The sequence below is a fragment of the Capra hircus genome, chromosome 20 (genome assembly GCF_001704415.2).
Source record: "Capra hircus breed San Clemente chromosome 20, ASM170441v1, whole genome shotgun sequence".
Classification (NCBI taxonomy): domain Eukaryota; kingdom Metazoa; phylum Chordata; class Mammalia; order Artiodactyla; family Bovidae; genus Capra; species Capra hircus.
In genome coordinates, this window is record NC_030827.1 from 32,375,227 (window position 1) to 32,387,479 (window position 12,253).

A 12,253-nucleotide genomic window follows, 5' to 3' on the forward strand; every position below is an offset into this window, starting at 1 on the left:
GTTACATAATGGATTATATGTTTTATATATTGTGCAAAACATTGCCCATGTGCAAGGCACACTGATGGATTTAATAAAGGGAACAAATATGTCAGAAGCATGGTTCCTGCCTCCATAAGCTGATGACCTAATAGAAGAAACAGGGCACAGAAAAACTATTAAGAGTACAGGTCATATTTAAATGCCAAGTTAGTCATGTAGACAGAAAATGCTGTAAAACTTAAGAGGAAGGAATACTAGCTGTAAGCAAAGGTTATTGTGAAATGTTGATCTTGTTATAAGGAAAGGGATTGGGGAAGGGAGGATGGTGGCATGGCTGCAGTGGGGAGAAAAAGAGAGTGAGTCAAAGAGCAGAAGTGACACCAAACCAACTTCAGTTCTCTTCTACAATCTGCCTGGATGGTCACTCATCCTATTTCTTATATAAACTGTTCAATCATAAGTAAACAATCATGTTGTTCTAGAAAAATTTTTAGGGGGTATTTTCATGGCTCATCACAATGAAATAGTTATTGTGCACTTTTCTATCAATATCTGAGATGATGGATTCCCTCCATTGATTAATTTATCCAAGTAGCTGTCTCTCCTGTGGGCCAACAAAGACCCCAGCATCAGTGCTGGAGTGGCACTGAGTAAGCAAAGTGCAACCAGACACTGATCACTGCCCTGAAAGTGCCTGCTTTCCAGAGGAAGGTCCAAGAAGGATGAGCAAAGGAGGTGTTCTGAAGGCCATGGACCTTGAATGAAATCAGTTCTTTATGGGGTGGGGAAAAATGGCATCTCTTTGGGTTTGACGCTGTTACCACTAGACTCTGCCTGTTGTTTGGTATTTTCCTGAAGTTCAGCCACTTGTCACCCTCATCTACAATTTGACTCAAAATTTTCTTCATTATTAGAATCTCCTTTCTGTCACTTTTTTTTTTCCGTTTAACTGGTAACAACAACAATATGGCATGCATATTTTAATTCCCTACTCTCTGCCCATCAGACATTACTACTTGGTCATAGCTCATTTCCTCACTGAGTCCAGACTTTGTCTGAGAACTTGTCAGAGCCTGGCACTCTGGGCAGCCATTGCCAATGGATCAGACTTAGCCCATTGGATGCAATTTCTTTGCTATCTCTGGATTAGAGTTAAAGGTGAATATAATGCTTCTCAAAGTTCTCTGTTGCACTGGGAAGATGGTGTGATGTTTTTGTTTGGTACATTCCTTTTAGTTGAATACTCAATATTCACTTGAGCCTACTCAGACAAGTATTTCCCCATTTGGCTAAGAGATAGTGTCAAATGCTTTACTCTGTGCCCTATCTCTGGAAGTTTTTATCCCAATAAGCTGATTTTCTTTGGTTTTACTTTTCCTGTGCTAGTTATTTTCATTATTCTACCCACAGGGAGGAAGATATTAACACCAGTGTATAAATTTTTAAAAACCTCAGTTTATAAAATAAATAATAAAGGCCCTGCCCTTTACTCTGGATTTGTACAAGGCATCTAGTTAAATGTGGCCTGTGTGATTTCTGGTTTCCCTCATTGGCTGCAGAGAGCAGAGACCTTGCTTTGCACAATTCACTCTGCCTACTTGTGACCCCTTGCCATAGAGTGCATTTGTGAATCTTCTGCATAGCTTTGAATAAGGTGAATTTGCTGTTGCTTCTGCTTGGTTGTTGTAGATCTCTCCAGGTGGCTGCCATAACCCCCTGTGCAGGATGTGAGTGGACGAAAGGTGATTAGTTCATTCGGTGAACAAACATGTACTGAATGCCTGCTATGAGCCAGGTTCTACGCTAGCAACCATATTTGCTGTGGTTAGTCAAATAGAAATGATTCCTGGCCTCATCAAACAGAGTTCAGTGGAAGAGATAAACAGATATAAATGATATATTTGAAGAGTATAATAAATGTTTTAAAGGACAAGAATATGGAGTTATAAGAAAATGTGTCTAGAAAATCCATCTCTATTGGGTGACCTAGAAAGATACCTCCATAACCTTTAAATGGAGACCTGAGGATGAGGTGTTAGTTATGAAAAACCAGGAGAAGTGTTCCACCCCGAGGGGAAAATGTGAGTGTAGGCCTGAGCCTGAGGTAGCATCTGATGTGAACAGTGACCCTGCATCCCCCATGAGGGCCTAATCTGGCTCTCAGAGAGGCACAGTAGCTTTGGCAGACAAACACAAATTCCAATCCAGGAAAAAAGGAGGCCACCTCCTGAGCAGGGTCTCACTGTGTAAGGAAGATTTTTCATTTATCTTGGGGTGAGATATGCTCATTAATTCATTTACAAAGGTCTCAGCAATATGCATGGGCCAGGAACGAGGCTTTATACTCACAGTAAATACTTGACATTTGAGATTGCATTTTGGGAAGGTGTGTGCTACAAAGGCCAAAGTTAAGCCTGAGATTCTGGCTCTTCTGTGTCCCTGCAGTTTGGTGCCCTACTGCTGTAGGTAAAATGATTTTCCAGCCTTTGGGAACCAAGGTGCCAGACTCTCTGAAGAGAGCATTGTCCCGATAAAAGAAAAACATGAACACGCTGGATGTTTAAATTATGGAACATAAGAGAGGGTGAAGGTAATGTTTTGTTTTATTTATTTTTCCCTCAATTTATTTTACTTTTTAGACCAGATTGTTTGGACACTGAGAGTCATGTTTTTACACTTCTTTTGTGGCATTTTGACTGCTTTTCCAGAGCCAAAAAAAAAAAAAAAAAAAGAACCACACTAAAATATAAATAAATCAGGAAGGTTCTTATAAGCAATTATATTAGCCCTATATTTAAATTTTTTAAGTACTTATTTCTTGAGCTGAAACTTTGCTTACCAGATTTGTCTAGTTTGGAAGATTTTTGAAACAAAAATTTTGATAGAGTTACCTCCTATATCAAAATCACTCATACAATATGAGTAATGGCAAGAATTTTACCAAGTCAACTGATTAAGGTAAAGCAAGAAAGGTAACTTAAAGGTAACTTTAAGCAAAAAAATGCTTAATAGCCTAACAGTTCATCAAAAAAGCTAATCAATAATTGTTCTCAGTTCAGTTCAGTCGCTCAGTCATGTCCGACTGTTTGCAGCCCCATGAATTGCAGCATGCCAGGCCTCCCTGTCCATCACCAACTCCCAGAGTTCTCTCAAACTCATATCCATCGAGTCGGTGATGCCATCCAGCCATCTCGTCCTCTGTCGTCCCCTTCTCCTCCTGCCCCAATCCCTCCCAGAGTCAGAGTCTTTTCCAATGAGTCAACTCTTCTCATGAGGTGGCCAAAGTACTGGAGTTTCAGCTTTAGCATCATTCCTTCCAAAGAATACCCAGGGCTGATCTCCTTTAGAATGGACTGGTTGGATCTCCTTGCAGTCCTAGGGACTCTCAAGAGTCTTCTCCAACACCACAGTTCAAAAGCATCAGTTCTTCGGTGCTCAGCTTTCTTCAGTCCAACTCTCACATCCATACATGACTACTGGAAAAACTATAGCCTTGACTAGACAGACCTTTGTTGGCAAAGTAAAGTCTCTGCTTTTGAATATGCTATCTAGGTTGGTCATAATTTTCCTTCCAAGAAATAAGCGTCTTTTAATGTCATGGCTGCAGACACCATCTGCAGTGATTTTGGAGCCCAAAAAATAAAGTCGGACACTGTTTCCACTGTTTCCCCATCTATTTCCCATGAAGTGATGGCACCAGATGCTATGATCTTCATTTTCTGAATGTTGAACTTTTAGCCAACATTTTCACTCTCCAATTTCACTTTCATCAAGAGGCTTTTTAGTTCCTCTTCACTTTCTGCCATAATGGTGGTGTCATCTGCACATCTGAGGTTATTGATATTTTTCCCTGCAATCTTGATTCCAGCTTGTGTTTCTTCCAGCCCAGCCTTTCTCATGATGTACTCGGCATATAAGTTAAATAAGCAGGGTGACAATATACAGCCTTGATGTACTCCTTTTCCTATTTGAAACCAGTCTGTTGTTCCATGTCCTACATTTCCCCAAAACAAAACTAAAGATGGTACCAGAAAACTACTAGAGCTCATCAATGAACTTGGTAAAGTTGCAGGATACAAAAATAATACACAAAAATTTTTGCATTTATATACACTAACAACAAAAGATCGGAAAGAAAAATTAAGGAAACAACCATTGCATCAAAAATAATAAAAATACTTGGGAATGAACATACTTAAGGAGACAAAAGACCTATACTCCAAAAACTATAAGATGCTGATGAAAGAAATTGAAGATGACACAAATAGAAAGATACACTCTGTTCTTGGATTGTAAGAATCCATATTATCAAAATGACTACACTACCAAGAAAATCTACAGATCCAGTGCAACCCTTATCAAATTACCAATGGCATTTTTCACAGAACTAGAATTAAAAAATTGTAAAGTGTTGTATAGAGACATTAAAGACCCCAAATAGCCAAAGCAATATCACGAAAAGCAAAACCAAAGTGCAAGAGGACTATTCTAAATTAAAACTTTGAAAGGCAAAAACACCTAAATGTAATTTTTATAACTGGGTTGAATCTTTGAGGAAAAAACTAGATGTAAAAGTAGAATTATGGTTCTTTTTGAAATGTCCTTATTCGTAATGCTTCATTAGAATTTTAGGGATGAAGTGTTATGCTGTGCACAATTTACTTTCAAGTAGTTTGGAGAGTGAATGAGAAAAAGAGGAGATGTGAGGGAGAGAAGAGTGCAAATGTAGCAGATTGGTTTATCTAAACAAAATATATTTGAATGTTCATTGCACTATTCTTCCAACATTTTGGTGAGTTTGAACATTTTCCAAATAAAGAGGTGGAAAAAAGTCAAGTACTTGTTTTGAAATTTTAACTGTACTGTTTGATTGAATTATTATCTATGAAACAATAAATATGCAATGAAATTTAAAGGTGGTGACTTAAATAACTTTAACTTTGTTTTATGCAGTTTGAAACATGTACAGCATCCTCTTTGACTTACTGATACCATTTTAAGAACTGATCCACACTTTTGAGTCAGTTGGGGCTATGTATGACATTCTTGTGGCCATGCTGTCTTGCCTTGGTAGGGTATGTTAATTCTTTTTTTTTTTGCTGGGCTTTCCCTTTTATCATCAGTATAAAGGAGGTAAAGCCCAGTAATGTTTTCTGTTGCAGTGCTGATTTTGGTTTCTTTTTCAAAAAAATTGAAGAATCTTGGTTTTTCATCATCGAGGGCAGTGGGGAGAGCAGATGGGATGGTAAGATTCCTGTCAGCACCAGAATCCCAGAACCAAACACTTTAGGGTGTTGAGAAGTCTGAGGCACTTTAGAATATGGCCCCAGCACTTTTAGAGCATTGTTAATGTACTAAGAAGAACAATCCAGTCTATGATTCTCCAGAACTGTTTTCAAATGCTGGTGAATTCTAAACTACACTCTGTTCAAGTGCTTTAGTGAAAGTCACTCAGTCGTGTCTGACTCTTTGTGACTCCATGGACTGTAGCCTGCCAGGCTCCTTTGTCCATGAAATTCTCCAGGCAAGAATACTGGAGTGGATAGCCATTTCCTTCTCCAGGGGATCTTCCCAACCCAGGGATCAAATCTGGGTCTCCTGCACTGCAGGCAGGTTCTTTACTGTCTGAGCCACCGGGAAAGAGCCTATTAAATGTTGCCCATTTGCTTCAAAACAAAACACCTTTAAGTGAATTCACTTTCAAAAGGAAACCAAAATTATTCGTTAAATTATTCAAATAGACTAAACCAAGAATATAGGGTTGAATGTTATGTCGGAGAGGGGTTGAGAGATTCCTATTAATGGCAAGGATCTCTAAATGGTGAGGCGAAGGTTATTGCTGTGAAACAATGATCTGGAACTGATGTCAGGAAGGCAGTGAAAACCTCATACTTGTTGGTGGTGCCTACAGTCTTTCTTGGGGGCTTCCCAGGTCACTCAGTGGTAAAGAATCAGCCTGTCAATGCAGGAGACAAATGTTTGATCCCTGGGTGGTGAAGATCTCCCGGAGAAGGAACTGGCAACCTACTATCTTGCCTGGGAAATCCCATGGATAAAGGAACTTGGCAGACTGCAGTTCATGGGGTCACAAAAGAGTTGTACATGACTGAGCAACTAAACAACAACAAACGTTCTTTTTCCTGAAGACCCCTCACTAGGTTCTCCTTATACAAAGAGTCTTCATTATCCAAGAATTGTTTTTTTTAAAAAAAAAAAAAAACCACTTTTAAGTGAATTCACTTTCAAAAGGAAACCAAAATTATTTGTTAAATCATTTTTAAATGGTTTTATAAAATTTTATCTTGAAATATGATGCAAAATTATGAACATAAGTAGAACAAAATTTAAGAATAAGTTGTTGATTTGAAGGCTTTTTGCTAAAATTAGCCCAATAGAATACCCTTCCACTGTATGTTTCGTTTCCTAGATATGACATTCAAGCATAATCAAACAACATTCATAATTGTATTTCACTGAAATTAAAAACTTTTACTCTTTAAAAGACAATATTAAGAAAATGAAAATGAATCAACTGGGAGGAAATATTTGCAAAACACATATTTGACAGACGACTTGTGTCAGGATATATAAAGAACTCATTAATAAAACAACTCAATTTTTAAAATAGGCAACTATAAGGCATGGCCATTGTCAAATATTTTGAAATCTCAGACACATGAAATGGAAAGCAGAATTTACCTATAATCTTACTATTTCAGGAAGGGAGACCCCTTCCGGGGCCCGAAACTGGGCTCTTGTTTAACATTTGGAAATGAATTGTCCGAGGAGACACATGTGCTGACAAAGCAAGAGATTTTATTGGGAAAGGGCACCCGGGTGGAGAGCAGTAGAGTAAGGGAACCCAGGAGGACAGATCTGCCACATGGCTCGAAGGTTTTATGGTGATGGGATTAGTTTCCCAGTTGTCTTTAGCCAATCATCTGACTCAGTCCTTCTTGGTAGTACACGCCTTGTTCAGCCAAGATAGAGAAGGATTCTGGGAGGTGGTCAATTATGTGGTGTCTCATTTTGACCTTTCCTGAGCTTTATGGTTGGTGGTGGCTTATTAGTTCCGTCTCCCTCAGCAGGACCTCTTGTCGTAAACAGCTCATGCGAATGGTTACTATAGTGCCCGGCCAGGGTGAGTGGTTTTGGTCAGTGTGCTTCCCCTAACATTACTACTTAGAGATATTTACTATCAAATGAAATTTTAAATGTCATGACCTTCCAGATTTTTATGAGTAAACATATCACTTATATTCTATTTTTACATGATTTTATCATCTGTTTTTTTTTCACTCTATAGTATATATATTTAATATTGAGCATGTTTCTGTACTCTTTGATATTTACAAATGTGATTTTCAATAGCTATAATGGAGGGGTCATAATTTATTTATCCAGTTTTGTATAGTTGAACACATATATCATATTCAATTTTACAGTATAATAAATCACACTCTTGTGATGAACACTGTTGCATGTAAGTCTTTAACCATGAGAGGGTAACAGGCAGGAAGGCCAGGGGTCTCCAAATGGAGGAAATAGGCTGCAAGTGTCAGACATTTTTTATCTCTCTCTTAAGCGGCAGGAAGAAACAAACTATTTATGTTTTTTCCCCTTTTCTATATACATTTAAAAAGAGGTTTCTCTTAAAAATCTGTTGCCATAATGACCCTTGGTTCCACCTGAACTTAACTTTTCTCAAACCCTGTGCTAACCAATGCATTTAATGTTTGTCTTAAGCTATGTTAATGTACTATGCATTTATCCTGACTCTGTCTTCAAGTCGGTTCCGCCTAAAGGCTCAGAACCAAGTTGACAAACCAGTATGCTATACTCATACATTGTTCTCCTGCTGCTGCTACTGCTAAGTCTCTTCAGTCGTGTCCGACTCTGTGTGACCCCATAGACGGCAGCCCCCTAGGCTCCTCTGTCTCTGGGATTCTCCAGGCAAGAATACTGGAGTGGGGTTGCCATTTCCTTCTCCAACGTTGTTCTCCTAATCTATGTTAATGAAATTATATATTTGTATGGGAATCTGCCTTTCTTCAAGATACATGTCAATCATTTTATGGTCCGGGATAACTCACCTGGTGCCAAGATTATCTCAAAATGCATCTTATGGGTGAGGGGCCTGGTGCCATTCTGAGTTTTGAGAGCTTTCCTTTCTTTAATTAGCAGACTGCTAGTAGCTATATAACATCCAGCTAAAGATTAGCACGGGGGTATTCTTTCTGCCCCTTTCTGATGTCTGTGTCAGAAGCTTTCTCTATCTCTTTTATACTTTAATAAAACTTTACTACACAAAAGCTCTGAGCGATCAAGCCTCATCTCTGGCCCAGGATTGAATTCTTCTCCTCCGGAGGCCAAGAATCCCAGCGTCTTTCATGGTTCAGCAACAACCTTTCAACCACATTTCAGTTTATTTCTCTAAATTGTTATAACTTCACAGAAATGGCATTAAGTTCTATCAAAAATTATATATGCTTCAATGGATCCTGTCTTTATATATAGGAAGTTGACATCTTAACTCACTAAATTCATATTTGTAAGCAGAAACCCAACAGATGGAGTTTTGGTGCATATTTCCAAGGTAAAGTTATCTGAATGCAGCCAATGCCTCCAATTAAGGGACGAGGTGAGATATGAATTTGAGTTGACAGCTTTACCAAGATTTGTGTACTAAGTTTGTGGAAAGGGTTCTGGAAAAGCAAGAAAAAAGTTCATGCTCAAATGTTCATGTCTATCATTGACACAGAGGGAATGGAGGCATTTCCATCACCACTCTGTTAGTACCTCTCAGAGCATCTACAATTAACTGTTTCTTTTTTTCCTTCTCCAAAGCATATTAGTGAGAGGTCAGCCCTGAGTTTAAGTTCTCTGCTGTCAAACTGAGAGTGTTACAGCCTCACATACTATTTCCATTGGAAGCTCAGTTTACCCAAGTTTCTCAAACTTCCCATTGTCTCTTTTGCTCTTTGAAACACCAACTTCCAGTTGTCTCTTTTGCTCTTTGAAACACCATGGCCTACCACAGTGCAAGTCTCATTAGGTTTTTAATAAAATATGTGTTGACTGTTTTCTCACCAAGAATGTTCTGTTCTTTGAAACTCAAGGAATCACTTAGGAGACAAAGCAACATACAATAATTAGATTTGATGGAATCTAATTGATTTGACTGTAAATGAAGCAGTGCCTCTGGTATGCTTTATATCACTCAGACTTTGATGAGAGTTAAGAAGGTGCCCTGCTTCCCCAACCTGCTACCCCTACTTCTCCCCACCATTGCATTCAACACTGTTCCTATGCCATCAACAGTGTTGTCTGAAAATCTTTTAGTCAGCGGTAGGTGAAGTTGGATAGGAGCTCTCAGCTCTTCCATCTTTATCACCTCCCATGTTAGTTGCTAAGGGAACCATCTCACTGGGTCAACAATAAAAGACTCATCAGATTTTTGTTTTCTTTTACTTTGATAAGAGCCACTAAAATGTCCTCTTGCATCAGAGCACAAGTGCCAATATTTTTTCCCATTACTTCTCATATGATCTGAAAGCAATCTTTATTTTCAGTGAGGGATGAAAGAGGAAAGTTTGACAAGCCAGGGTTGTAAAAGTTAGCTGAGGTCAATGCCATAGAAACAGTGTGTATTTATTTTCTGAAAAGAAAAATTAAAATTTTGTATTTAGATATTTTGATAGAATTTTCAGCTTGTGTCTTATTTGATCAGAGTCAGGTGGATGGGTTTGTATTATATTCTGACCACTGTTCTGATACATCAGTGAGGCAAATGATGAACCTGCCCTCTAAGGAAGGAGAGTGTCTAAACTTCATTTGTTTCCTTCTATAGTAGTCTTGGCCACTGGCACAAGCATAACTCTCAACAAATGTTGAGAATTGGTCACCAAAAACTGCTGCCAACCTACAGAAGGTCTTCTGCACAGTTTCAAAACATCCAGCCAAGTTACTGTCTGGAAACATTTAACAGCTGGTAAAGAAGAATCTCTGCAGCCTTTCTACTCAACACACCCTGTCCTTGTCTCTTTTGAGTTGTAAGTAGTACAGCTCCACAAACATAAACACAAGGAAGTCACTTCGAAGAGAATGAATGGGCCCAAGGACCCCTCTTATAAGAGTTTGGGGTGAGAAAAAATCTTTCTGCCTACCCATCTCCATTCCCAATATTTCATACAGAAAATACGAGGGTAAAATGGGCATTATGTGCAATTTTCATTGGGGTAAATGAATATAGTGTTCTAGGATAGCCAAACTGAACAGAAAGATAGATAGGGAATAGGGTTTAGGATGTGAAAAGCCAACCCCACTGTTTTTACTTAGATTTTTATCTGGTAGAAGGAAGTAGTCTGATTGGTTTTTTGTTTTTCTTTTTCTATATTTTTGTCCTAGTTGACTCATTTCTTTCTGAGTCATTGCCCATTTTCTCAATTCTGAAATTTCTCAAATTGTGATCATTTATTACCTGCATCAGTATCACTGGAGGCTTGTAAAATAAATTCAGTGTCTTGAGCTGGACCCTATAACTGCTGAATCCCTCTCTGAGGGTGGAGGTCAGACATTCACTTAACGGTTACCCTCAGGTGACCTAAAACCTGGGGTCACTATTATAGAACTAATAAAGACTAATGCAAGAATGTCTGTAGTTGGAACAAAAGGATTTCTCTAAAAGAGGGGTCACAATCTTCTCAGAACACAACTTTTAAATCTAGATGAGCTTGGGAGAGGCACACCCATGACATACTTAGAATTGCTTGAAAATTTTTGTCTACATACATGTTCCTGGTGAGGAGTTTTAGATCTTTAGTCAGATCCCTAAGGTAGTTCATGAGTCTCCCCCAAATATCAAGAACCACTCATTTGTGGAATGCTTGAGCTGAAACCAGGAATACTGGCAAGGGTGCCCAAAATAAACTATTGAATAACCTCACCCACTCTCACTCCTTCCCTTTCTTTCCTTACAGCACCACTTCCCAACTTGGATACTGGGACATTGAATGTTGACACTCATCAAAATCTCAATTACTAAGAATATGAACACAAAGAGGGTTTGTACAAAAGATGATACAATGAATATTTTAATGGCTTTCCTTTTCGGATGAAATTATTGCCCTAAACCAGAAAACAAAAGGTTAATTTTGTCCTCTGCCCACATTACAAAAATAAAATCAGTGTTGATGCAGTCACTCCACTTCTCCAAAAACCAAAGTGGTTTCTGAGAAATCTCTCGCCACTTTGAAGAGTGAGTGATTAGAACACTCATGATGAGAGAAATCAGATTAATTGGTCCAGAGTGTGGTGTGAGAGTGTGTTCTTTAATGAAGGTGGCTGTGCAAAGTGGATGCACACAGAGCTCATCCAGAATGGTTCAGGGGACTAGGGGCCGTGTTCTTCCAAGTGTGCTGAGAAACCTGCATGACCAGAGTTATCTCAAGAAGCCTATTAAAAATACCAATTCCCTGTACCCATCTAGACCTTAGGAATCAGACTCACTGGTGATGGGGCAGAGAATCAGCAGTTAGAACAAGTTCTGAGAAGACTCGTGACTGAAACATTCTAAAGTTTGAGTTCTCCAGGTAACATTTCTCTCAAGTCATCTTTACATAAAGATGAAGGTTACAGAACAGAGAAGGAAGTGCTATTGAGCCTGGAACTTAAAGCATATCACTGGTAAACAGCAGTTAGGAAACCAGTCTCTACACACAGGGTATTATAATCCTGTCCAGATGTTTATTTCAGAGGCTGAGAATTGGAAAACAATTGCATAATCATAAAAAATCAGTCCTGGACAGTTAGGAGACATATTACACCCTTGGACTTGGTGGAAGTCTCCAAACTTTATTATTCTATATTTGAAATATCCCAATGAATGTCTCCTCCTTTCAACCAAAAGGACTCAAGTATGAAAGGATAAATTTCAAAATTATTGGGCAATTCAAATTCCACCTCTCAAGTTCTCTGATTGATAAAGAATGTTCAGAAGTGGGTCTGTCAATTCCCTTGTCTAGGCAACTTTAGGGAGTGTGGGGACTTGACATATCATGGATTACTCCTTTTAGAAGGGTGTGTCTGTGAGACCAGGGAATCCATTCCCAATTTGGTCAGTACCAAGAGAAACTAAACAGTTCTCTTTTTTAATCTGTATCCCTTCACTAGTCTCTGAAATTGTCACTGCCTAGATCTCAGGCTCAGATATTTCTCTGCTGGTCATTGTTTTCATGCCAAAGCATTTCTAAGGAAGTTGGGAATAGGTCTG